The following is a 24552-nucleotide window of genomic DNA, read 5'->3' as shown; positions in this document are numbered from 1 at the left end:
TAATAAACTTCCTTTAATCCGTTGCTTGGCACAATATTTCTATAAATAGTACAAACAGAGTCAGCGGACTGAATATATTGATTTATTTCATACATGGTCATAACGACATTTTCCAGTTAATCTTGGGCAGGATTATTTTTTGTGCGGAACGTCTCACGAAACCGACCAAATTAGGATATATCTGGAAGATACATCAACACGGTTCAAGTTGGATAAAAGTGAGTGAGTGAGTATTGTTTTACGCCGATTTAAGCAATATTCCAGCAATATCACGGCGGGGAACACCAGATATGGGCTTCACATATTGTACACATGTTGGGAAGCGAACCCTGGTCTTCGGCGTGACGAGCGAACGCTTTAACCACTAGGCTACCCGACCGCCCGGGATTACAATGTTGCTTGAAACCTATAGGAGATATTCTACACTCGCCTTGTTCGTTTCGTCATTAAAATGACACATTTTGTATATTTGAAATGTTCATTTATAAGTTTATTGGTGCCATTTCCCCTTTAAATGTACTTGCACCAACAAGCATGTTTAAATAAAGTTTCTGTTTGTGTGCGTATACGACAACATGAGGTTAATATTGCTTTTTATATTCTGATATTGCACAGGATATTCATGTCAATTTGTTGTAAATGTATGTTTTTATTTCCATGAAACTATCTTACATTTCATAGAGAATATAACACTCCCACGAGTATCTAAAATCTTAACCTTCGTTTAGGAAAGGAACAAGTTTGAAAGATTAAAGGACAGGGGATTCATTTTAAACCCAGAATGATTGTCAGGCCACTCTTACAGAGACGGCCTCCGTGGTCAAGTGGATAGTGCGTCTGCCCGGAGAACGGAAGGTCGGTGGTTCGACCCCGGTTTGATACCAAAAGACGTTAAAGATGACACTTGTTGTTACCCTGTCTGGCGCACGGCATCAATAGGGGGTTAATTCAAGGACTGGTCAGCCCAGAGTCAGTATGCTGTGTTTGAGTGGGGTATCCATGTTAAACTGCGTCATGGTATTTCAGTAGGTTAGCAGTATAAAACCGGCATTAGTCCGGGCTAGTACAAGCAGAGACACTTAAAGGGCATCATCAAATGAAAAATAAAAAAACCCAAACATGATCGTAAAATTCAACACCAGTGCACCCCGTCCTGTCGATAACCTGCCTTCGTAAGTGACTGCCTTTCAGAGGTGCTAAAACTCAAATCGGCTATACTCAACCGCAAGGACATTTGAAATGAGATTGACAAGTTCGTTACTAACGTAAATAAAAATGTAATTTGTGTCTCCTTAAGGCGACAAATCAGTCCTCCAAAGCCGTGAATTCCATGTAACAATGCATAGAACAGCAATCGAGACATTTGATACAGTTCGTTATAACCGTTTTCGTTACTCCAAAACATATAAATGAAATCATTCGGGAAATAGTTGTTTATAACCGTTAGGGCGTTACTTCCATGTTCGTTATAACCGTTAGGGCGTATATCCATGTTCGTTATAACCGTTAGGGTGTTTTATCATGTTCGTTATAACCGTAAGGGCGTTATATCCATGTTCGTTATAACCTTTAGGGCGTTATAGCCATGTTCGTTATAACCGTTAAGACGTTATATCCACGTTCGTTCTACCGCGTGGACGTTAATTCGCACGTTAACGTTGATCGACACTTCGATATAGTTCGGCACAAACGACTTCGTTATATCAGGAGGCGACATTAATTCGTTTTTGCTGGTAAACCAACCTCATCCAGTGCCTTACTCACCCTGCACTCCAACATACAATGCACTAAACCTGTACAGCCTTTTCCCTCCGAGGAGGCAAGATATAAATATACATTGATGAGAGATAAAAATAGCCCATCTGCCATCTCCAGTCGGGCAAATTAGAAGTAGGCCAATCTCCGATTCTCGGCTCACTATTTCATCTTCCGCCATCTTCTGACACCGATATATCAGTCTTACTTCAAGTTTCAGCCGTGTTCAGTCTGCAGGAGTACTTAAATACCATTCCATACCTACGAGCGAGGCGAGGTATATTTAGGGCGTCAGGCAACTTGTTGATGGTTGTATTGCTCGAGGGCCATGTACTTTCTCAGGTAATGTTTAACGCTGACTGTACTCCCCCGATTTCTTGGTATTAAGAGCTGCAGTTATAATTACCAGAATTCTTTGGAACAAAATTTAGAAGTAGGAAATGATTTAGCCTCTTTACACAGAACACGTGTATGCCAACGGCTCGCTTTAGTAGTGGGTCAAGACGTATAGATGTCCAGAGCGATTGTATACTCAAATATTGAAATTATTATTGAATAAATTGGTGTTGTTTTAAAAAAAAAATACATTCCTGGTTACATTCCATTGTAAATTATATCCTGTGTCTTTATTAAAGTTTAAGAATATCACCACATGTAGTTGAGCTGTGGTTAGTTTCCTTGGCAACGGAGTGTTTATGTCATCGTCAATGACAACAGAAGCAACAAATGGAAGCCATCGTTTTACAGGCTGCTCTTCATGTCTTGGATTCTAAGTACGGAATGATGTAGCAATGGGTACCGAACACGTTAATGCACAGGCCATATTTGGAAATGACTGTGTTCGAATAATTTCTTTAGAAAAATAGCATTATCATTTTACAAACTTGGTTAAGTCAAAATGTGGATTGAAATTCGTATATATAACTGCACTGTGAAGAAAAAAATGAGTATTTGGTCGTCATTGAAAGACGACGCGGTAGCAATTCCATTTAACAAACTTGGTTCTGGTCAAAATATGGATTGAAATACGTATATATATATATATATATATATATATATATATATATATATATATATATATATATATATATATATATATATATATGTATGTGTGTGTGTGTGTGTGTGTGTGTGTACAACTGCACTGTGAAGAAAAACATGAGTATTTGGTTGTCTTTGTAAGACGACGCGGTAGCAATTCCATTTAACAAACTTGGTTTGGTCAAAATGTGGATTGAAATAGGCAATAGATATCTTTGTAAGACGGCAACCCTTTGGAAATGCAGGAAAGGTGTTTGTTGTATAATCTCAAGAAGCTTTTAATGGACATTCTGTGCGTCAAGTAGGCGATAATGCTGACCCCCGATGGGAGGTCTGATACTTTCAGTAGCACCATCCGGTGTGTCCCTTAGATTCCCAACTCTCGTTGGAGCTCTCCTGTCGGGTGTGGGGTTAGACAGATCCAAGGTATCCTGTGCTGGCTGTAAGAAGTGATTTACTAGATCGGGTGGTCAGGCTCACTGTCTTAGTTAATGCATGTCTTCGTATCCAAATTGCGTGGATCGATGCTCATAATATCAATCACTGGATTGTCTGGTCCAGACTCGATTATTTACAGACCGCCGTCATATATCTGGAATATTGCTGAGTGCGGCGTTAAACAACCAACCAACCAACCAACCAACCAACCAACCAACAGTACCAGTTGCCCGACCCTTGCTTTGCAAAGTACAACAGACAGGACCTGTACCTTTAAGACGTAAATGAAATTCTGGCGTCTTGTGAAACACATTTCAGATAAGACACACAATTAAATAATATTTGTCCCCCTGACACAGGTAAGAATGTGTCCCTTAGGAATGAGTCACCGTGGCCCCGGGTCTCGGAGCTCACGGACGTCAACATCAAAGAGGAGGACTAAGCACAGCGCCCTGTCGTCCCCTACGCAGATTACACTAAAACAGAGCACCTTTTGTTCTCCGCACCGCAAGCTGGACTTTGCTCCAACCAAACGTGGTAAGGCTAACACGGGACAACAATATCCAATCATATGCAGCTAGGGGAGGAAGAGAATTTCTCTGCATGTGGTCAGGAAGGTATCTGCAATTTCATTGTGATCGGACATGTTTCTGGCTATATTAAGTGTCTGGCAGAATGGGGCACTGCAGTATAAAGGTAGCGTTGTTTTGAGGGGCGCGTCCCTTCCAGATCCCCCTTCCCGTACCACCTGGTGCGGGGGGCAATACAGGTGAACCGACGTTAGAAGACTAAGCCCAGACAGGAGGTCTTATTAACACGACCCGCTTGATATTAATGCCGGGAATTACATTGCTCCGTCTCTCTGTTATGGACAATGCCGTCTTTCTCCCTTCGCCTTTCTACTGTTACCACTAGGTCCCCGCACCTCGCCGTACCTGCCCCCCGGGAGACTGGACGGAAACCTGGACCATCTCCTACCTGAGAGGAATGATCAAAACGCCAATCTGCTCGTGGGACAAGCAGCGAATGAATGCCATATCTATTTGCGAGAGACAGTGAAAAGCTGCATTGTGTGAAAGTATGGGGACGTTGAACGCGGGACTGTTCCAGTCTGTGTGGTTCTATCAATACTATCTAGTCCCGAATCAAGGATGCCATTTTCTTCATTTTGCTTTTAGTGCATATTGTGTAAGAAAATGGAAAATGTGATATCTACGAATGGCGAATATGATATATTGCACAGCAGTAACAGACACATGCATGTCAGATAAATAAATTTCAACTTAATATTACTTAGTGATGTAATATTGAAAATAAATATTTCTCAATCATAATTTCTGCTGCATGAATAGTTCATTTTAACAGTATATGCAGGTGAAAACTTGGAAATATTACAGTGGGTAGAGCACTTCCATTTCTTAAATCATACCAAGCGGTAATGATGAAAGTTAAGAGAGCTCTTTGTAGAATAGGTAGACTAACATTTAGTTTATGAAATTATCATATTTTACAGCAAAACACGTTGTTAAATTATCTAAATAAATTATAACAAAAAGGAGCCAGATAGAGTTTCCAGAAACCGCAGTAATCCCGATTGGCGGAAGTATTATAGACTTGCGTGGGCTGTATTGGATACGTTTGTCTCATGGTCTGTATGGCAGTAATCTAGACTTGCCAACTATTATAGACTTGCGTGGGCTGTATTGGATACGTTTGTTTCATGGTCTGTATGGCAGTAATCTAGACTTGCCAACTATTATAGACTTGCGTGGGCTGTATTGGATACGTTTGTTCCATGGTCTGTATGGCAGTAATCTAGACTTGCCAACTATTATAGACTTGCTTTGGCTGTATTGGATACGTTTGTTTCATGGTCTGTATGGCAGTAATCTAGACTTGCCAACTATTATAGACTTGCGTGGGCTGTATTGGATACGTTTGTTTCATGGTCTGTATGGCAGTAATCTAGACTTGCCAACTATTATAGACTTGCGTTGGCTGTATTGGATACGTTTGTTTCATGGTCTGTATGGCAGTAATCTAGACTTGCCAACTATTATAGACTTGCGTTGGCTGTATTGGATACGTTTGTTCCATGGTCTGTATGGCAGTAATCTAGACTTGCCAACTATTATAGACTTGCGTGGGCTGTATTGGATACGTTTGTTTCATGGTCTGTATGGCAGTAATCTAGACTTGCCGACTATTATAGACTTGCGTTGGCTGTATTGGATACGTTTGTTTCATGGTCTGTATGGCAGTAATCTAGACTTGCCAACTATTATAGACTTGCGTTGGCTGTATTGGATACGTTTGTTTCATGGTCTGTATGGCAGTAATCTAGACTTGCCAACTATTATAGACTTGCGTTGGCTGTATTGGATACGTTTGTTTCATGGTCTGTATGGCAGTAATCTAGACTTGCCAACTATTATAGACTTGCGTTGGCTGTATTGGATACGTTTGTTTCATGGTCTGTATGGCAGTAATCTAGACTTGCCAACTATTATAGACTTGCGTGGGCTGTATTGGATACGTTTGTTTCATGGTCTGTATGGCAGTAATCTAGACTTGCCAACTATTATAGACTTGCGTTGGCTGTATTGGATACGTTTGTTTCATGGTCTGTATGGCAGTAATCTAGACTTGCCAACTATTATAGACTTGCGTGGGCTGTATTGGATACGTTCGTTCCATGGTCTGTATGGCAGTAATCTAGACTTGCCAACTATTATAGACTTGCGTTGGCTGTATTGGATACGTTTGTTTCATGGTCTGTATGGCAGTAATCTAGACTTGCCAACTATTATAGACTTGCGTTGGCTGTATTGGATACGTTTGTTTCATGGTCTGTATGGCAGTAATCTAGACTTGCCAACTATTATAGACTTGCGTTGGCTGTATTGGATACGTTTGTTTCATGGTCTGTATGGCAGTAATCTAGACTTGCCAACTATTATAGACTTGCGTTGGCTGTATTGGATACGTTTGTTTCATGGTCTGTATGGCAGTAATCTAGACTTGCCAACTATTATAGACTTGCGTTGGCTGTATTGGATACGTTTGTTTCATGGTCTGTATGGCAGTAATCTAGACTTGCCAACTATTATAGACTTGCGTGGGCTGTATTGGATACGTTCGTTCCATGGTCTGTATGGCAGTAATCTAGACTTGCCAACTATTATAGACTTGCGTTGGCTGTATTGGATACGTTTGTTTCATGGTCTGTATGGCAGTAATCTAGACTTGCCAACTATTATAGACTTGCGTTGGCTGTATTGGATACGTTTGTTTCATGGTCTGTATGGCAGTAATCTAGACTTGCCAACTATTATAGACTTGCGTTGGCTGTATTGGATACGTTTGTTTCATGGTCTGTATGGCAGTAATCTAGACTTGCCAACTATTATAGACTTGCGTTGGCTGTATTGGATACGTTTGTTTCATGGTCTGTATGGCAGTAATCTAGACTTGCCAACTATTATAGACTTGCGTTGGCTGTATTGGATACGTTTGTTTCATGGTCTGTATGGCAGTTATCTAGACTTGCCAACTATTATAGACTTGCGTTGGCTGTATTGGGTACATTTGTTTCATGGTCTGTATGGCAGTAATCTAGACTTGCAAACTATTATAGACTTGCGTGGGCTGTATTGGATACGTTTGTTTCATGGTCTGTATGGCAGTAATCTAGACTTGCCGACTATTATAGACTTGCGTTGGCTGTATTGGGTACATTTGTTTCATGGTCTGTATGGCAGTAATCTAGTCTTGCCAACTATTATAGACTTGCGTTGGCTGTATTGGGTACATTTGTTTCATGGTCTGTATGGCAGTAATCTAGTCTTGCCAACTATTATAGACTTGCGTTGGCTGTATTGGATACATTTGTTTCATTATGACAGAGTAGATAACATTAGGTCAGACATTTTCAATATCTTGTCACGGGATATAAAATAAAATCTTTTAATCTGTAAGGTGTTATTAACCTCATGTGCATCCATATATATTCGCATGTATTTGTGAATATGTGCACAATTTCATCACGCCAGTAGGGAAAATATTAGACCATGGCGTTGATAAACCGGGACCGTCACGTCGTCTTAAACGATGTATCGAGATACCGGAGTTCGAGTAAACGAGTTTTTTTGTATTCCTACCCGAGGAGAGCTTCACTGATTAACGCACGTTTTAACATGTTTACTCTGTGTGCATGTATACACGTTAACTGGCCGTCTTGTCCAAGTGTCTAGATTCACAGATCAGAGACCCGTGAGGACCCCTGATTGGAACTTGTCCTAGCAACATATGCGTGTGGTACTTTGCAACTACCCGTGAAGATCCGAGGTAGAATAGGTCTACAGCAACCCATGCTTGCCATAATAGGCGACTATACTTGTCATAAAAGGCGACTAACGGGATCGGGTGGCCAAGCTCGCTGACTTGGTTGATGTATGTCATCGTATCCCAATTGCGTGGATCGATGCTCATGATGTCAATCACTGGATTGTCTGGTCCAGATTCGATTATTTACAGACCGCCTTCATGTAGCTGGCACATTGCTGCGTCGCCTTTTATGACAAGTATAGTCGCCTATTACGGCAAGCATGGGTTGCTGAAGACCTATTATTGCAAAGTACCACACGGATATGTTGTTATGTGAAAGAATAATGTTGCCACAACATTAAATCGTATGGCTTTGTATGTTGCTACAACGTTACGGTGTAACGTAACCAAAATACATTCCTACAACATTCCTACAACATTCCTACAACATTCCTACAACATTGTGTTATTACACACCTTTCTTCGTGATTAACGTGCCTGACATATAGCATCACTTCTTGACAGGGCATATCGACATTTATATGAAGTTCGTGCTAATTTCCAATTAAATACTGGGGATTTATTTCTGTGATTATCTAAGCAGTCTCTCTGTACTTTGAAATTTGCGGTTCATGGGGCTGAGTTGTTGTTCGAATTGTTTTCTTTTTCCATTTAAAAATTATGTCTTAGGTTTGATCGGAAGTACACCCTGTGTCTCATCGGGCTAGCGCCGGACCTATACGAAATATGTTTCTTGTGTTTCTAACGCAACGTTGTCACAATGTTACTGAACGTTATGTTATGACGTACTATTCCCACAACGTATCCACAACGTTGTGTCTTTGAAGGGAACGTGTGTGGAGTTTACGTTTTGCATTTAGAGATATTCATTACGGACATACTCCATGCTTTACTGTTAAAAGTTACAAAAGTGTAAGAGAGAGAAAACATCAAGCTATCAGATGAATTGAAGTTTTGGCGAAAAGGTGGCTTATCAGATTGTGTGCTTTACGCTAAGCTTTATCCGCAGGCATACAATGTACCCACGTATGCGTTTCCACATCTTGGGAAATGTACCGTTACTCTACCGACGTCTTTGGAAGGAAAGCGGAAAATCGGTAGTTTGATCACCTGTCTGCGTCATACCAAAATACGTTAAAAGATTGCACTTGTTAGCCTGGCGCTTGTTAAGAACTAGTCGGCTCGTAGTCAGTATAATGCATCTTCCCGAGACAAGGGAGTTAACCGACTATAAAAGTCCAGTTCACTCTTGCCGAACTAGGCTGGAATTTCCAGCCTCGATCGTAGCGCCACCAGTGGCTATTACGAGTTATGTCCCTTCTATGTCCCTCCTATTGACCAATCAGATTCCATTCTAATATTACTTGCATTTGGTTTAGACAAAATGGCGGCGCCCAGTCAAAACTATCTGATCTATAATCAAGATCTATATTGTAATAAAACGTGGCTTACCTCGCGAAGTGTATAAACTCAACTGGGCACCTTGATTAAAAACATGAAAAGATTTGCAAAATACATGTCGACGCCCCAGCTGGCGAAACACATGCTTGGCAAATCCTGCAGTCCACCGAAATATGCACATTGAAATTCATGTTGTTTACGAACCGAATATCTAGTTTGTTACGCGATTTTGATTGGACTATGCATAGTCTCATTAGTCAAGCCAAATTGTAACTCCGGAATTCCAGTCTAGCTCGACAAGGGTGGAAACTGAACTTTTATAGTCAGTTAACGCCCTTGCCTCGGGAAGATGGTATAATGTGTCCGGAGTATAATTTGTCTGGAGTTTATAATGGAGTATCCATGTTAAACTGCGGCATGTTGGGCTACCTAGAACTTTAAAAACTAGCATCCAAACACACGTGCACGTCGCTATATACGTGAAATAATCTTGAACGTGACGTTAAAACCGCATTTCACATCACGTAAATACGACCCAGGACAAGCATACACGTGCCTGTATATTAACACACAAATCTACCCACGTGTGTAAATCGTTGTATACGTTGTATACGTTGTATACGAATAGGTCAAATAGGTAATGTAAGTTCGCAGGAGTGGACAAATACTCGTATGAGAACATTGTGGGCATGCAAGCAGGGCTTGGTCTGGACGAGAGTGCGCCTTTTAATACAGGAGACTACGGTTATAACGAACTCAAAGGGACTACTAATTTTAGTTCGTTATCACCGTAGTTCGTTATAAGTACATATACAGCATGAATACAGCAAGTAGTCGGGACCAAAAAGTAAGTTCGTTATATCCGTCAGTTCGTTATAAGCGTGTTCGTTATAACCGTAGTTTACTGTAACATGAACTGAGGGTACTTGTGTCAGTAGGGCAGTTTTAGAAAAAGTTGTTTCGTCTGTATGTTCTTTTTCTCCTTCAGCAATACAGCTAATACTAATACTAAATCTCTTGTGTGGCCGCTACACAAAGACCTGCTTCGAAACGGATGACAGATATTACCCCGGTCAACGAATGAATGTACAAGATGATTCTTACCGAGGAGTCTACAAGCCTGCAGTCTACCATATCAACAATTCAGTGCCAGCAGCGACTACTTCTTGTATAAAAAACCCCAATTTACTGGGACTTTGTATGAGACAACTTCGGATAAATCAAAGTCGGATTAAGCGAACAGTCGGTTACACCGAAACAACTTCTATTCCATAAGGAATGTGGATAAATGTTAGTGTTCAAAGGAGTGAATGATTTTTTAACGCCACACATAATATTTCAGTTATATCACGATGCCAGTAAAAAGGTCTGGACCATGTAAACCAGTGATTGATAGCATGATCACCGGTACATGCTGATGGGGCACGATGACACAGAATCAGGCAAGTCACAGAGCATGATTTCCCGATCTCGACTTAAGCAGGGTCTTTAGTTACTGAAGACCGATTCTGACCAAAAACGCCCACGGTAATTGTTCAAACCCGAACAACAAACTTCGGGTATACGGAGATGAATGTAACTTTATCCATATCTTTAATTTAATAACATGTTTACGGTTAAATTGAATCAAATATTTTTTGCTTCCGTGTCAGTTAGTTCAACAACCTTCAGGATAAGACCAGACGTTTCCTCAGAACCAGTTTTACAAGAGCAATTAATATCAACGGGCCAATAATGCCTACTAGCAGAATTCAGTCCGACAGAAGCTATCAAAGAGCAGTACCAATGTAAGCCCTTGCCAACACCCATAGAATGTACGTAGACTCAAGGACATTCTAACGGTTATTTTAAACATAAGACGTAATAATGTGAGCTATAACTGTCTATACCACCATTTGGCCGAATTTACTTTCTTTTAAATTTATGTTACCTTTGAAGTCTACAAAGACAGGAACTGTACACAAGTCCTAACTTAGTGGCGATGCCAGAGCCGAATCTGGTTCTGGTGCATGCTCTGGCTTTTCACAGGCTCATTCCTGTTATAGGAGCGCTAGTGGTGGGTTTCCTGCTCTTTGCGTTCTCAAGCACTGAACCGCCTTCCGAAATAAAAGGAGGTGAGTGGGAGAGGTATTGGGTGTATAAGATAGGTTTTCAAGAAACACGATTATTATTTTTGACGAAATTATACTTCCAAATTAACCCGAAACACCAATTCCTTTCAGTCACTGTTGTTTGCGTAATCTGTGAGTCTTGTTGTGGATTCGTCCGGTGACTGCGAATAAATTATGACTGGTTTAAGGTTAGTCGTAGAAGATTATTGGTTTAACATTTCTGGGGGTAAAACGCTTCCACAATGAGATGAGTCGTAAAAGTATTATTTGGGAACCGATTTCCAGAACAACTTGTGGCATCTCCATGTGTATATTATCTCCATGTGTATATTATCTCCAATCTGTATATTATCTCCAGTCTGTATATTATCTCCAATCTGTTATGATAATAATACAATGGAGATACAATACGCTGGATAGTGTTTTGACGGTAATGGCTTTTGGCGTTTTTGATTGGACGCATACTGAATTTCTTTAGATGACCACTCTCACATTTCCAGTATGCTGTTCAGCAGTGACGGTATTATGCTTGGTTTGTTTGTTTGTTTGTTTGTTTTTAACGCCGCACTCGGCAATATTCCAGCTATATGACGGCGGTCTGTAAATATATTACGCTTGGTATCCACAGAGGTTAGATAATACATTTTTTTATGTATTGTGATAAAATGATATATGTATATGAACAAAGTAAATTCACGAAATAAGAAATTAAGAAACAATTAATTACACTTTATGTCGCTAATACTTTCAGTCTACCCCAGTGACACTATGGTTTCTCAATGTAAGATCGAGATGATCAGTAAAAAATTATGATTTGTGTTTTCTTGTTAAATAGCATGTTGAAGTCATGCTGTGAAAATAAACGTGTTATTTGACAAGAAAAGACTATTGCTTCGGTAGATACTTTGAAGTAAGGTGAAATTGTTAACTAAATGGGAACACAAATATTGTGCTAAAGTGCCGGGTAAAAGAAAGCATCCATCCATGTTCGATGGCGGCTAAAATCGAAATGGAATGTATTTGATACTGGTATTATAGTTGTGTTTTGAACCTAAAGTTTGCAATGTCTAGGCGACTGTAAGTCTAGTAACGTTTTAATTTCAAATTTTCTAATTTATACTTTCTTTTGCCCAACAGTTTATATTACACCAAACCATAATACTGCACCTTTCAAGGTCGTAGTTAGCCTTTTTTGACGGGGGGGGGGGGGGGGGGGGCAAATATTTGTACGTACAAGTATCACTTGTCCCCGACTTGATTCAAATAAAACTGTTTTCTTTGAAAACCCCTGGCTGGTTACGGCACTGGTCTCACAACGTTGTTCCGTTCCAATGATTCTTGTCTATGTCGGCTTAATAGTTTTGTAATAAAATTTTGTGGATGATTTGACATATTTGCTTCTAAAAAATGAACAAATAGGTACATGGAGGTATATCTGTATGGAAGTTGCCACTGCATAAAATAGGAAGTACACAGACATGGACACGTATGGTCATATGGGCATAGTTATAATACATTGTAGTTTGTTTTACGCAGCACCCGTCAATACTGCAGCAACAAGTTGGCGTCCTCATGAAGATCCGGATCATGCAACCCGTGCTTGTGGCTTGAGGCGACTAGCGAGATCGGGTGTGGTCAAGCTTGTATCACTTGTCCCCAACTTGATACAAATAAAACTGTTTTCTATGAAAAATCTAGGGGGGGCTGGAACAAACGCTCCTTCGAAAACTAAGTTGATATGCATTCCGTAAAATATTGTTTTTAGTACAAGACTTGACTTGACTTGAAATGGGGTTTAACGTCGGGTCCAAGATTATTGCACTTATATAGCGACGTGCATGCACGTGTGTGTGTAGGGTGTGTGTGTTGGGTGGTGGTGGTGTGTGTGTGTGTGTGTGTGTGTGCTTGTACTAGTCCGGACTGATGCCGGCGGTCCCTTTTAGTACAAGAACGTATACGTATCGAAAGGACTATTTTAGGCTTCTCGGGGGATTCCGAGTGAAATACTTCTTTTCGTCCATCTAATAGACCAGTGAGGAATACATAATAAACAAAACATTTGTCTTTTCTTGTCAAATTATATGTTTATCTAATCTGAAGATCTGGACTGGTTGACATTTTCATTCGTATATCTAATCTGGTGATCTGGACTGGTTGACATTTTCATTCGTAGTTGAGTCACTTATGAATATATCTACTTTTGTCAGGCCCCTGGATGAGACAAATATGTAAGTAAGTTCAAATTAAAAGTCAAATCAACATACATATACAGTAAACTACGGTTATAACGAACTCAAAGGGACTACTAATTTTAGTTCGTTATAACCGTAATTCGTTATAAGCATATATACAGCATAACTACAGCATATAGTCGGGACTAAAAAGTTAGTTCGTTATAAGCGTGTTCCTTATAACCGTAGTTTACGTAATTATGGTACTTGAAAAGAACATACACACGTCCTCTATATTTTCAATGGTGAAAAAAACCAACTGTATATCACAAATCTCAATGACGTAACTATTACGTCATGGACAATTGCATGACGTCGCTGATCAAACGGGTGCCGTATCAAGGTTACGTTTGGATCATTACTGGAGAATTCAGTATGTTGTGACTTTTTGTTTTGAACTTAAGTTTAGGATAAACATTAGGTTAATCTTATCAATTAACATTATAATATCATTTTGTGCCCTGAGAAACTTCATTTACTCACTCGTAGTTGCGACGTGCATATACATAACAGCTTTGTCAATCCACTTGGTGAGATAAATATGCTAATTAACAAGACCAGCTATATATCCTCTGTGTCTCAACATTATGTCAAATTTACCAACATGAAATAACTTTTTTTGTGATTTAAGCAAACAAAAAACAATCCTGTCATCGTCCAAATTACCACCTTGCATATCTAACATACAGTTTCTTCATTGCTACAACCGATACAAACGAAGGCTGTCACATAGCAAGCTGTAAATCTAGACTGCCTTCTTTGTCGGTTGGAATCCAGCAATCATTAAATGTCAACACATTCAGACGATGATCACGCCCGAATAAAACCACGGGTGGGTAGGAGTATTATCTACCCTATTTCCCTCCGAGGGGGTAAAGCTGGCAACTCGACTCACGCGGTCGCGGCTTATCCTCTAGTGTAGTATTATAACCTCAACGCTAGCTGGTCGAGGTCTGAACACGATCTCACCAGGAAAAGACTGCATGAATTTACAACTCTCTCGTTTTGCTTTCAGATAAGACAAAAGCTATCATTTCTGGTTTTATAGGAGGGCAGTATACTGTTAGCGTCCTGGGAAGTCCCGTGTCCGACTATAAACTAGTATTCTAGCTCTAATGCCCCGTAGGTATGGGAAATATGCTCGCAATGCCAATATTTACAATATACGGCCAATGGGATGCGAGGATTTGGCCACAGGCTGAGATGGGCGGGCCTTGTGTTTATCAGCCTGTCACTAGTAAATTCCGAAGGCAAACAATGGCACACAAGCAAGTTGTGTTAGATAGTACGACTGGGCCAGGGGCAGAGTGATAGCTAGTATTCAATGGATCAAATGACTATACGATTAATCAGTGAAGGCAGGATGTAGGGAGACCTACGCAGAGAGCGGGGTTTGTGAGACAGCTCCAGACAGAGTTTCTGGACTAGGAGATAGGAGCGATCCGCTGGGAGAGGGCTGAATCGACGGATACAACCTGTTGGCTTGGATGAGACCACGGGACCTCGTGAGTAACCTTCTTGAAAACAATGATGACAGTTTCTTATTGCAGAATCATCGTTACAAGGACGCGTATCGCACTATTGGTGATATGAGATCATCGAGGAAGGTTTACTATAGAGGCAGTGGTTGGGACCAGAAACTGCCAGCAAAACGGTGAAATGGGAAGAATTTTGGACAAAATCCAAGAGATCCTAGCCGCGCGAGGCCTGGGGGTAAGAATGGAGGAGCGATGGGATACGATGCAGATTGTACACGTCTGCAAGGCCGGACCCGTATTTCATGATAAAAAGTTATTTCTGTACGACAGATCTAAGCTAGGTGATATGGCAGGAGTGGTTGTCAGTGGAGAATTCTTGGATTGCAGTATAATGGGATAAATATGTTTTGACACAGTGCGTCAAGTTAATGGGGAGTTCGGCTGCTAGATATGGGTCAGAACACGACGTCTGAGGGAAAACGGTGAGAGGTATCTGAACCACGGATGTAATTATCTAATTTCCTTTATTTTAACCACTTCCTGTGACCGCTCGCAGATGGAAGCAGAGCTGATAACACCAGCAGCTGTATTTTCCTGGGGGAGGGAGGAAAAGAGGGCGTTCCTGAGAGAAGGAGGGATTAAAGGGGAGTGATTTGATATATGCATAACTATTATTCAAACTTTTTTACAATTGCTAACATATATTTCAGTTATAACTACTTCAGAAACGAATTTCATTTTTTTGTCGTCTGCTACGCACAGCTTGAGTAGGTCATGTCTGCTTTCGAGGCCGATAGCAACCTGTGCTCACTCTAGAATTCAAGTCTATGTTTGAGATGGAAATGCATACTTTAATGAGCCTTGATGGGCCATCTCCTCCAATCCTCAATACAAGGCCGAGCGTGGTACGGTAACCTCTGTGGATGACTAGCTATTATCATACGCGCCTCCGCCCTAGCGGACGCAGCAGGCCAATGCTGGACAATAAAGCTAGTGTGACCCTTCAACACCACGGCTATCCGATTTCGTTTTGCTTAGTGTGGCTTATTACACAGATAGTGTGCTATCGCTTGTAATTACTTGCGTACAAGCTCGGTTGTAATTGCTTTTGATTATTACTCGAATAGCACGTGCATGTCATGTGTTGAGTCACGTGATGAGTGCCACTTTCGTGTTTGGTGCAAGAAATCGGTCAAGTCCTTCTTGTCGTAAAAGAGAACTATACTTTGCGTCGATGCATTCGAAGCACGACAAGCGAGATACATTCAACGACGGTATGAGACATTGATATCTGTCACCTAGCGTTCTGTTGCCAAGGTAAACCATCCCTCACGACTGATCGGGACAACTGAAGCAACATTGGTATAATTAGGAGAAAACAACCATCAGGGCATGGCAGGTCGCAGATCTCAAGATTTACAACAACAGATTGCCTTCGAACAAACACGGGGCTTAGACCTTAGTTGAGTGACGTGCGAATCAGCTTAATGACGTGATGCGAGGGGATGAGGGACCGCAGTTGGAGAAAGCGGGCAGTCACACGACCAAAGGTAAACGTAGGCTTGGCACTGTGAGCTTGAAGCTTAGAAGAGCTAGACCGTGGGTGTCATCCAGTATTGTGCTAGTCCAGAATTTCGCACAGGAGAATGGCATTGTGTGAATGGCATCTGGCAAAAAAACAGAAGCCCTCTTTCATCACAATCTCGAATTACAACTAAGCTAACACTACTGTGTTTTTCATTTTATTCGCTGCAGACATGGATAGTTCATTGGGCTTGTGTGACCTTTTGGTTTCTGATATTTGATGACAGATTTCAACATTAACTTTGACACTAATGAAATATATTGTACTTGATGTTATCCATAGTAGACATGAAAGGTTTCGTCAAAGATTAGTTAAAGGTGTAAATGAGTTATATCTTTTTTTTTCATATGCCTAACGTCCATTGAATTTATTAATATAACAACTGATATATTTATACGACTATATTTTTCATCACATATTTCATAAACATTTAATATCATACCTATGTGTCTCCTGGTTAAAAGAGTTACATTAAATGAATAAAACTGAACCATATTTTGCAATTTTGTCTCTAAAATCTATAACAGAAATACACATGCACAATTTATTCAAATTGATAAATAATTTATCTGTGGCTTTTCATCATACTTGCATATATTACAAACAGCTAACCTCAAATTTTTATGATGAATCATCATTAAATTTTTTCTTTCTATCATAACTTTGAAGTTTGAACAGTGTAGAAACAGGTTCTCATCCATTCATAGGCAACTACAACCATGCAACTATATATTTCACTATCAATATACAACAACCAACATTCCATTGCTATATATTTAACACTGAAACCCAGCATGTAAACAGTTCCAGCTATTCGGTATTGGTTTATTTCTATGAAAGGTGCAACATAAGTGTTGCGGAGAGCTTACAATGTAATATTATCCATCTGGTGCATTCCACAGCTAGTCCCAAGCTCCTAACATCAGCAGAGGGTTTGGTAGTTGCGGCAAGAATGTGGCCTCCCCAGATATCCCCTACTTGTTTCATACAGCTAAAACTGTGTTATGGAGTATATGTGCAGGTTGTGTGGAGCATTGCTGTTGAACTGTGTCAGTACTTGGTGATAGAGGCCTGAAAGGACCTGGCATGTGTTGTGTGTGACCAGGCTAGTTTTCCATATGTCAGCATGTTTTGGAAACACATTATGCGGTTTATGCTTGAGCATTTCATTCAAAGTAGTTTGTGGTGTAGGTCTTGAACCATTAGTTTTACCACAAGAATGTTGTTATCCATCCCTAAGGCTTATGCTGGTTTAATGGTACAATTTGAAGCTCTTCATCTTTCCTCATGAGTTATGGTGTTGGGATTAGACTGACATATAGTTCCTGAAGTAAAGTTGTATAGGGTTAGGTATATATATATATTTCTATTCGGGAACCCTCGAGTATCAGGAAACCTTCAAATCTTGTGATAGCTGAAAAGGGAATTGGTAAGGCTGTTAGAGCTGAGAAGGGGACGAGGATGAATGTTTTAAAGACTGAAATATTTTGGGATTTCTTTTTGTTGAATTTTCTCATAATATATATGTAATAGAAAGGAGCCTATAGAATGTCTTCATTGCCAATTATACTATGTTTGTGCTATTTTTATGGTACAGTTTGAATTTCTTCCATTCCTTGAGCTGTAGTGTGTTAGGATGAGCTATGGAGTTACAGTAGTTTAATGTTACATTTTGTAGTTCTTCATCCCTCTACTTCAGTCTCTCTCAAAGTCCCTGAACCATAATTTTTTCCTTCCACCCAGTCCTTTCTGTAATGTAAAAGCCCTAAATGAAACAAGTCTAGAATCTCCCATATCACTGGGGATCCTTTTTACTTTAAAAGGAGCTATTTGTTTCCTTCAAAATTATATATTTTCAGAGACTAAGCGTTAGTCTTCCCTCCCAGTGATGTGTTAGGATGTTCTATGGGGTTATGCTGGTTTGAAGGTACAGTTTGAAGGCCTTTCTCCCTTGAGCTTTGGTGTGTTAGGATGTTCTTTTGGGTTATGCTGGTTTGAAGGTACAGTTTGAAGGCCTTTCTCCCTTGAGCTTTGGTGTGTTAGGATGTTCTTTTGGGTTATGCTGGTTTGAAGATACAGTTTGAAGGCCTTTCTCCCTTGAGCTTTGGTGTGTTAGGATGTTCTATGGGGTTATGCTGGTTTGAAGGTACATTTTTAAGGCCTTTCTCCCTTGAGCTTGGTGTTTTAGGATGTTCTATGGGGTTATGCTGGTTTAATGGCATGGTTTGGTCTTCATCCCTCCACTTTAGTTGTGTATTGTGCAGGATGTTCTTAGATATTTGACTCATTACACACCTACTTGTTAAGGAGTGTACGTTAGTATTTTATTAGCAGCCTTGTGGAAAGGTAAAGAAGGAAAAGTCCCACTGAAATGATTGTGATTACACTTTCTCAAAAAACATTGATGCATTGATACATTTTGATAATGTTTTGGTCAAAGGTCAAGGTCAGCAGTCAGGGTTTTGTAAACTTTGTTATGTCATTGTCAGATTCTGAGGCATGGTTACTGCTTCAGACATGGGACTTTATGTTTGCATATGTCTTACAAATTCTACCTAATGAAATGTTGGTGGCATGTCTATTAATGGTCAAGGTCATCTTTTATTTTCTGTGAAACAAGATTGTTGCACTTACACTTGTACAGCGGTGAGGCTTGGGTAATTGTAGGACATTTGGCTCAAGAATTAAGCTACATGCTAAATGTTATGATTTTAGGGTTTGAGATTTCAGGAATGGTGGAGTGAGTGAGTTGGGTTTTATGCTGCTTTTAGCAATATTCCAGCAATATCAAGGCAGGGAACACCAGAAATGGGCTTCATGCAATGTACCCTTGTACCCTTGTGGGGAATCGAACCCAGGTCGAACCCAGCTAACACCATAACCTCTACTCTGCCCCACCACCCCGTAATGCTGGTGAAGGAGCTCTTTTATTTCTGCAGGTATTTGCAAACATCTCTGGTTAGAGTTTATGATGACTAATAAAAGATAGATAATGAAACCAAGTTTTCTAAAATCCTTTACTGCTTGTTGTGTTGTATTGTTAGTTCTTGTGAAGATAATTTCTTATTTTTATACATTCTAAATTTGGAAGGTGTACTCTTTTTAATCTAGATGTAGTATGTTTACATTGATGTTGGAAACTTTAAAAATGTGAGTTTTTCCTCCTGAGAGAACAGGACACAATCTCATAATAAATCACATATGTTAAAACAAGTCTTCAAGGTTGGTGTTTATATGAGAAGCATGAAATGTATACATGCATACATATGAAGATTCACCTGGAGCAGTAGCATATTCAAAGTTTTTATGAGAATATATGTCGTACCTGTACAGAACATGATTAATAAGCCTTCTGAACAATGGACACCTCCCCATGAGCGTAACTGAAGGTGGCGTCATGCTTAAACGTGCATGATCTCATCCGTTGAGAATGAATGATATTCTCATTATATGCTTGGGTGACTGTGTACCAGATTAACCTGTACCCGCAACAGATATGTGATATGGTTTACTGTGCCTTTGTCTGCTTATTGCATTTATTAATTATGTTGGAGAAAATGTGTAATTATTGTTTGTTCTACATGACCGAGAGGATGCTCATTCTGTCCTTTGGTTTCCGGTTTGATGATTGGGCATAACTTTCTCAATTGTTGTCAGATTCATGATTGTTCTTTGTGTTATTGGATGTAATGGAGTTTAATATTCGAGAGGGGCCTGGGCTTTTATCGAAAAGAATAAATTGTCCCTGAAAAGTCTTGAAAAAAAAGTTAAGCTTCACACTGATGAAAAAACCCAAAGCTGCCTGTCACAAAATTACGCATTTTCAACATTGTTGTAATTTTCCCCTCCTTTTTAACACTCACTTGATTGATTGATTGATTGATTGATTGATTGATTGATTGATTTATAGAAAAATGGTCACTGGCATTAAAGCTATGTTTTGAAGAACTTTATGGATTCACTTTTCTTATTGATACCCTGCAGTTTGAAGTGGTTATCAAATCTGATTAAATTATGCTTATTTTACTAAATTAACTACAAATAAAGACACTCTTTTAGAGTTTTTAATGATTCCTTTATGTTATTACAAAAGTATATTTTGTAATTTGCATTAAAGTTTCTGATTTTTCTGATGAAATTTCAATTTCAAGTTATTAACTTCAATCAATGTTGCAACTTTTCTCATTGTATCATATTGAAGTTGTATTTTATGAATAGTTTAGGATTTAATCCAATTTATGTTGATGTTACAATATCTATATGTATATTGTGGTCACAAATTGGATATTTTCACACAAACATGTTACTGTCAACACAACTGACACGTCACTGACACAAGTGCCGTATTGTCGCGACAACCAACAGCGTGGACACAGGCCATACGACTATGACCAGCGTTTTTGTAATAGGGCAGTGCCCATCTTTGTATGCAAACAGCTTTTCTTTGGCAATAGGGTTAATTTGCTGGGCATATAGACCAGGTAAATGAAGATTGTTAGTGGACATTACACACACAGGAAGTGAGAGCAGCCTTCCATCTGCCTAGGGTCGGGACAGCCACAACAGGCTATTGTGAGGGGCCGCTAGGTAGAGGACAGGTGGTAGCAGGGTAGGGGGATTAGGCAGTTGGACAAGGAGGAGGAGGGACACTGCAGGTAGCAGATGCTCACAGGCTTGGGGAAAGTTTGGAGATTTGGGATGATGAAGTTTGGATGAAGTTTAGAGGTTTGCGATGAAGTTTGGCTGAAGTTTGGAGGTTTTGGCTGAAGTTTGGAGGTTTTGGCTGAAGTTTGGCTGAAGTTTGCAGGTTTTGGCTGAAGTTTGGAGGTTTCGGATGAAGTTTGGAAGTTTTGGATGAAGTATGGAGGTGTGGGCTGAAGTTTGGAGGTTTGGAGGATGAAGTTTGGCTAAAGTTGTCAGGTTTGGGATGAAGTTTGGCTGAAGTTTTGAGGTTTGGGATGAAGTTTTGAGGTTTGGGATGAAGTTTTGAGGTTTTGAATGAAGTGTGGGATAAAGTTTGGAGGTTTTGGGGATGATGTTTGGCTGAAGTTTGGAGGTTTGGGATGAAGTTTGGAGGTTTGGGGGATGAAGTTTGGCTGAAGTTTGGAGGTTTGGGATGAAGGTTAGCTGAAGTTTTGAGGTTTGGGATGAAGTATGGAGGTGTGGGATGAAGTTTGGAGATTAGGGGGATGATGTTTAGCTGAAGTTTAGAGGTTTGGGATGAAGCTTGGAGGTTTGGGATGAAGTTTCAAGGTTAAAAACAGACAAATGTGAATCCTGTCTGAAAGTTCAATGTGCAAGGTAAGGGTCATTTGTATTGCTTTCATATTTCACTTTTAGATATATGATGAAACCTTTCCTGTTAAGATGGCACCTGTTTCCTTGCATTATTTTCATGACGTGGTTGATGTTGGTTAGATATGTTGGATGTTTTCATGTTGGTTTGAATATGTTGGAAAATGTTTAAAAGAAAACAGTCAGGGCCGAATTGAGATAAATATTTCAGACCACCTCTATGGTGTAGTGGATAGAGTGTCTGCACAGAGAGTGGAAGGCTTGTGGATTGATCCCCTGGTCGAGTCATACCCAAAAACATGGCACTTGTTGTTACCCTGCCTGGCACCAGGGGTAATTGACTGGCCAGCTTGAAGTTAATATAATGTGTCACCTCACCTCACCTAAATATTTTCAGATCACTTTTGAAATAGATAGTTGTAGATGACAAAACAAAAGTAAAAACATAAAAAAATAACTTCAGCACTTTGTCTTAAACATTTGCAATATTTTGTCATTTTTGTGCATAGAATAAAAACATATCTTGTTGAGCCTAAATTAGATTAAAACAAGCAAATTTACTCGAGAATGCTTTTCATTTTAGAAATGAGTTTTCTTCAGATGGAAAGAAGGATTGTTGAACAATTTTGATGTTTGTACATTAATAATATGGTTCGTATTCCTGCGCAGTATCAGATGGTTTTAATTTTGAATTAAAAAACTTGGCTCTCATTTGATGAATAACCTTTATAGCCAACCAGAATGAAGAAAAACCATTAATGTTTTACAGGAAACATATGTTGGCCTAGTTTCTAGATAACAAGACAATTACTGCGTGGAATCTACCCATTTGCTAAATCTCAGGCTACATTGAACATTTTGTGACGGGGATACTGCCCAGTTAGTTTTATGGTCAACCCTTGACCCGTTGATGATAAGGTGAAGGCAAGCAAGGCCTGGATGATCACAGGGCAGGAACCAGAAGGGAGGGGGTATGAACGGTCAGCATTGTCACGGGGCTCTCAAAACTGGTGGCAAAGAAAAGAAGCTCGTACATTATAGCGCATGGTTCTGATGTTTGCTTGAGTAGGAATTAAAGAAGACGGTTTATTGACATCTAGGGTGGTTTTAGTGGGTAGGTAAATCAGGAATAAAGAAGCACTTTACCCATGGTTTCTTTCTCTGTCTTTTGTTATGTTAACCGTAAAGACCTCTTATGGGCGTCTAAAGACTTTAATCTTGTCTGGTTGACAATAGCATTTGTAACAGGTGACGGACAGAGGTCATAGGCTAGTGAGCAGGTAGATTGCGACCATCTTCCACCATGTTCTAGGCTGGATTGTGGGTAAGGAATTTCTTGCTCAGACAGGCATTTTTATCAAGTTTTTGTACCAATTTATTGGCTGGATTTTGTCAATGTAGTTTGTTTTGCTGTTTGAAGGGGTTGTTTAATTTAACAAGGATTAAGAAGTAGATATTAAAATGATTATCATGGAAGTCCCCCAAGAATGTTGGTGTATATTTGAGATTTTGGTCATATGTGTTTTTCATTCACATGCTCCAAATTACATATTATACAGATATGAATACCCCAGGAATAACCCAAGATGAAAGAAACCTTTGTTTGTACTGTGGTCTCAATCAGTGACTATAGTCAAAATTATAGATGGCCATTCATGTATATTGCTTCCAAATAAACATAAACATCATTAAAGGGGACGAGGTTTGGGCAAATTGATAGTCCCAACAAATTTGATTCAATCCCCTCAAACACTACTTTGCTGGCTTGTTCAATTGTATTACATATAACTCCTGGTTAATGATAGAAGATACAAGATATTTATTGTGCAATATTCCATAAACTTATTCATAGTAAGAAAAGATAACAATAAAAAATACCAAGTCAGAATATTATCAGCGTTAAATATTCACGAAAATCTGGCCAGAAAGTCATCCTGGCAACTCGCAAAAGTTACTGCCCAGTTAGAAAATTGCCAGTCCAGATTTTGTAAATTTCACAGATCAACTCTTTGCAAATGATAATAAAATCACACTCAGTTAACAAAACTCCACACACCATGTTTGTGGCCTCACATTGTTGTGCCACACGCAACAAGGCACTGATGAGGTATTGGGAGTACATGCCAAAGCTTCACACATCTTTCTAAATGCTAGCATTGGCTACAGTAAGATTTTGTGTAGTTGTAAATGAGTCACTTAGCATTATTCGTTGATCACCACGTCAGCTGATATGAGTTTTAAACAAATTTTTATTTATATATTTGACATATATGGTTGAGAAAATCAACACGACCATCGGGCATGCATTTTCTAAAAGTTAAGTGCCCGAGACAAAAACAGTCTGTTGGCCAGGCAGCTATTTCCAATGCTGAATTATGTGTTAACATTGTCTTTGATGTGTATTTCAGATTTATTTGAAGTTGTTTGTATGAAAGCATATATTTTTATACCAGGCTGGTGAACCATGAAGATCTTCAGCAACCCATGCTTGTCGTAAAAGGCGACTATGCTTGTCGTAAGAGGCGACTAACGGGATCGGGTGGTCAGGCTTGCTGACTTGGTTGATGCATGTCATTATTTATTTATAGACCGGTGTTATATATATGGAATATTGCTGAGTGAGTCATTAAACAACAAACCAGGCTGGTTTTCAATGAGTAGTGTTATTACACAGTGACAGTGTCCCAGTTTCATGGGAGTATCAAAATGTCAAGAATTAGGCAGAAATTGGGCTCCATATCATAGGGCGTAGTGCCACATTCTCATCAAGGTATGTTATATCAGTGTGTTTATATGGAACAATATATTACAATCCACTTGACAGTTATGGATAGAGACTCACTTGGAATTCCGTCATGTCTGGCTTTTAA

General features: G+C 39.6%; 2 long non-coding RNA genes across 2 annotated transcripts in view; both read left to right on the top strand.

Moving 5' to 3' along the window:
- The first annotated feature begins 3806 nt into the window (after positions 1 to 3806).
- LOC124137300 lies at positions 3807 to 4510 on the top strand. The gene is made up of 2 exons (XR_006861506.2): positions 3807 to 3851; positions 4150 to 4510. It is a non-coding gene; the product is annotated as an uncharacterized LOC124137300 (long non-coding RNA).
- Positions 4511 to 14598: 10088 nt separating this feature from the next.
- Positions 14599 to 24552, top strand: part of LOC124137214 — a 108132-nt gene continuing 98178 nt past the window's right edge. Inside the window, exon 1 of the long non-coding RNA XR_006861497.2 lies at positions 14599 to 14829. This is a non-coding gene — a long non-coding RNA (uncharacterized LOC124137214). The remainder of the gene's footprint in view (positions 14830 to 24552) is intronic.

The sequence above is a fragment of the Haliotis rufescens genome, unplaced genomic scaffold (genome assembly GCF_023055435.1).
Source record: "Haliotis rufescens isolate VD_foot unplaced genomic scaffold, xgHalRufe1.0.p SCAF_11, whole genome shotgun sequence".
NCBI lineage: Eukaryota > Metazoa > Mollusca > Gastropoda > Lepetellida > Haliotidae > Haliotis > Haliotis rufescens.
Note: the sequence above shows the minus strand (reverse complement) of the source record. Positions and strands in the feature narration are given on the sequence as shown.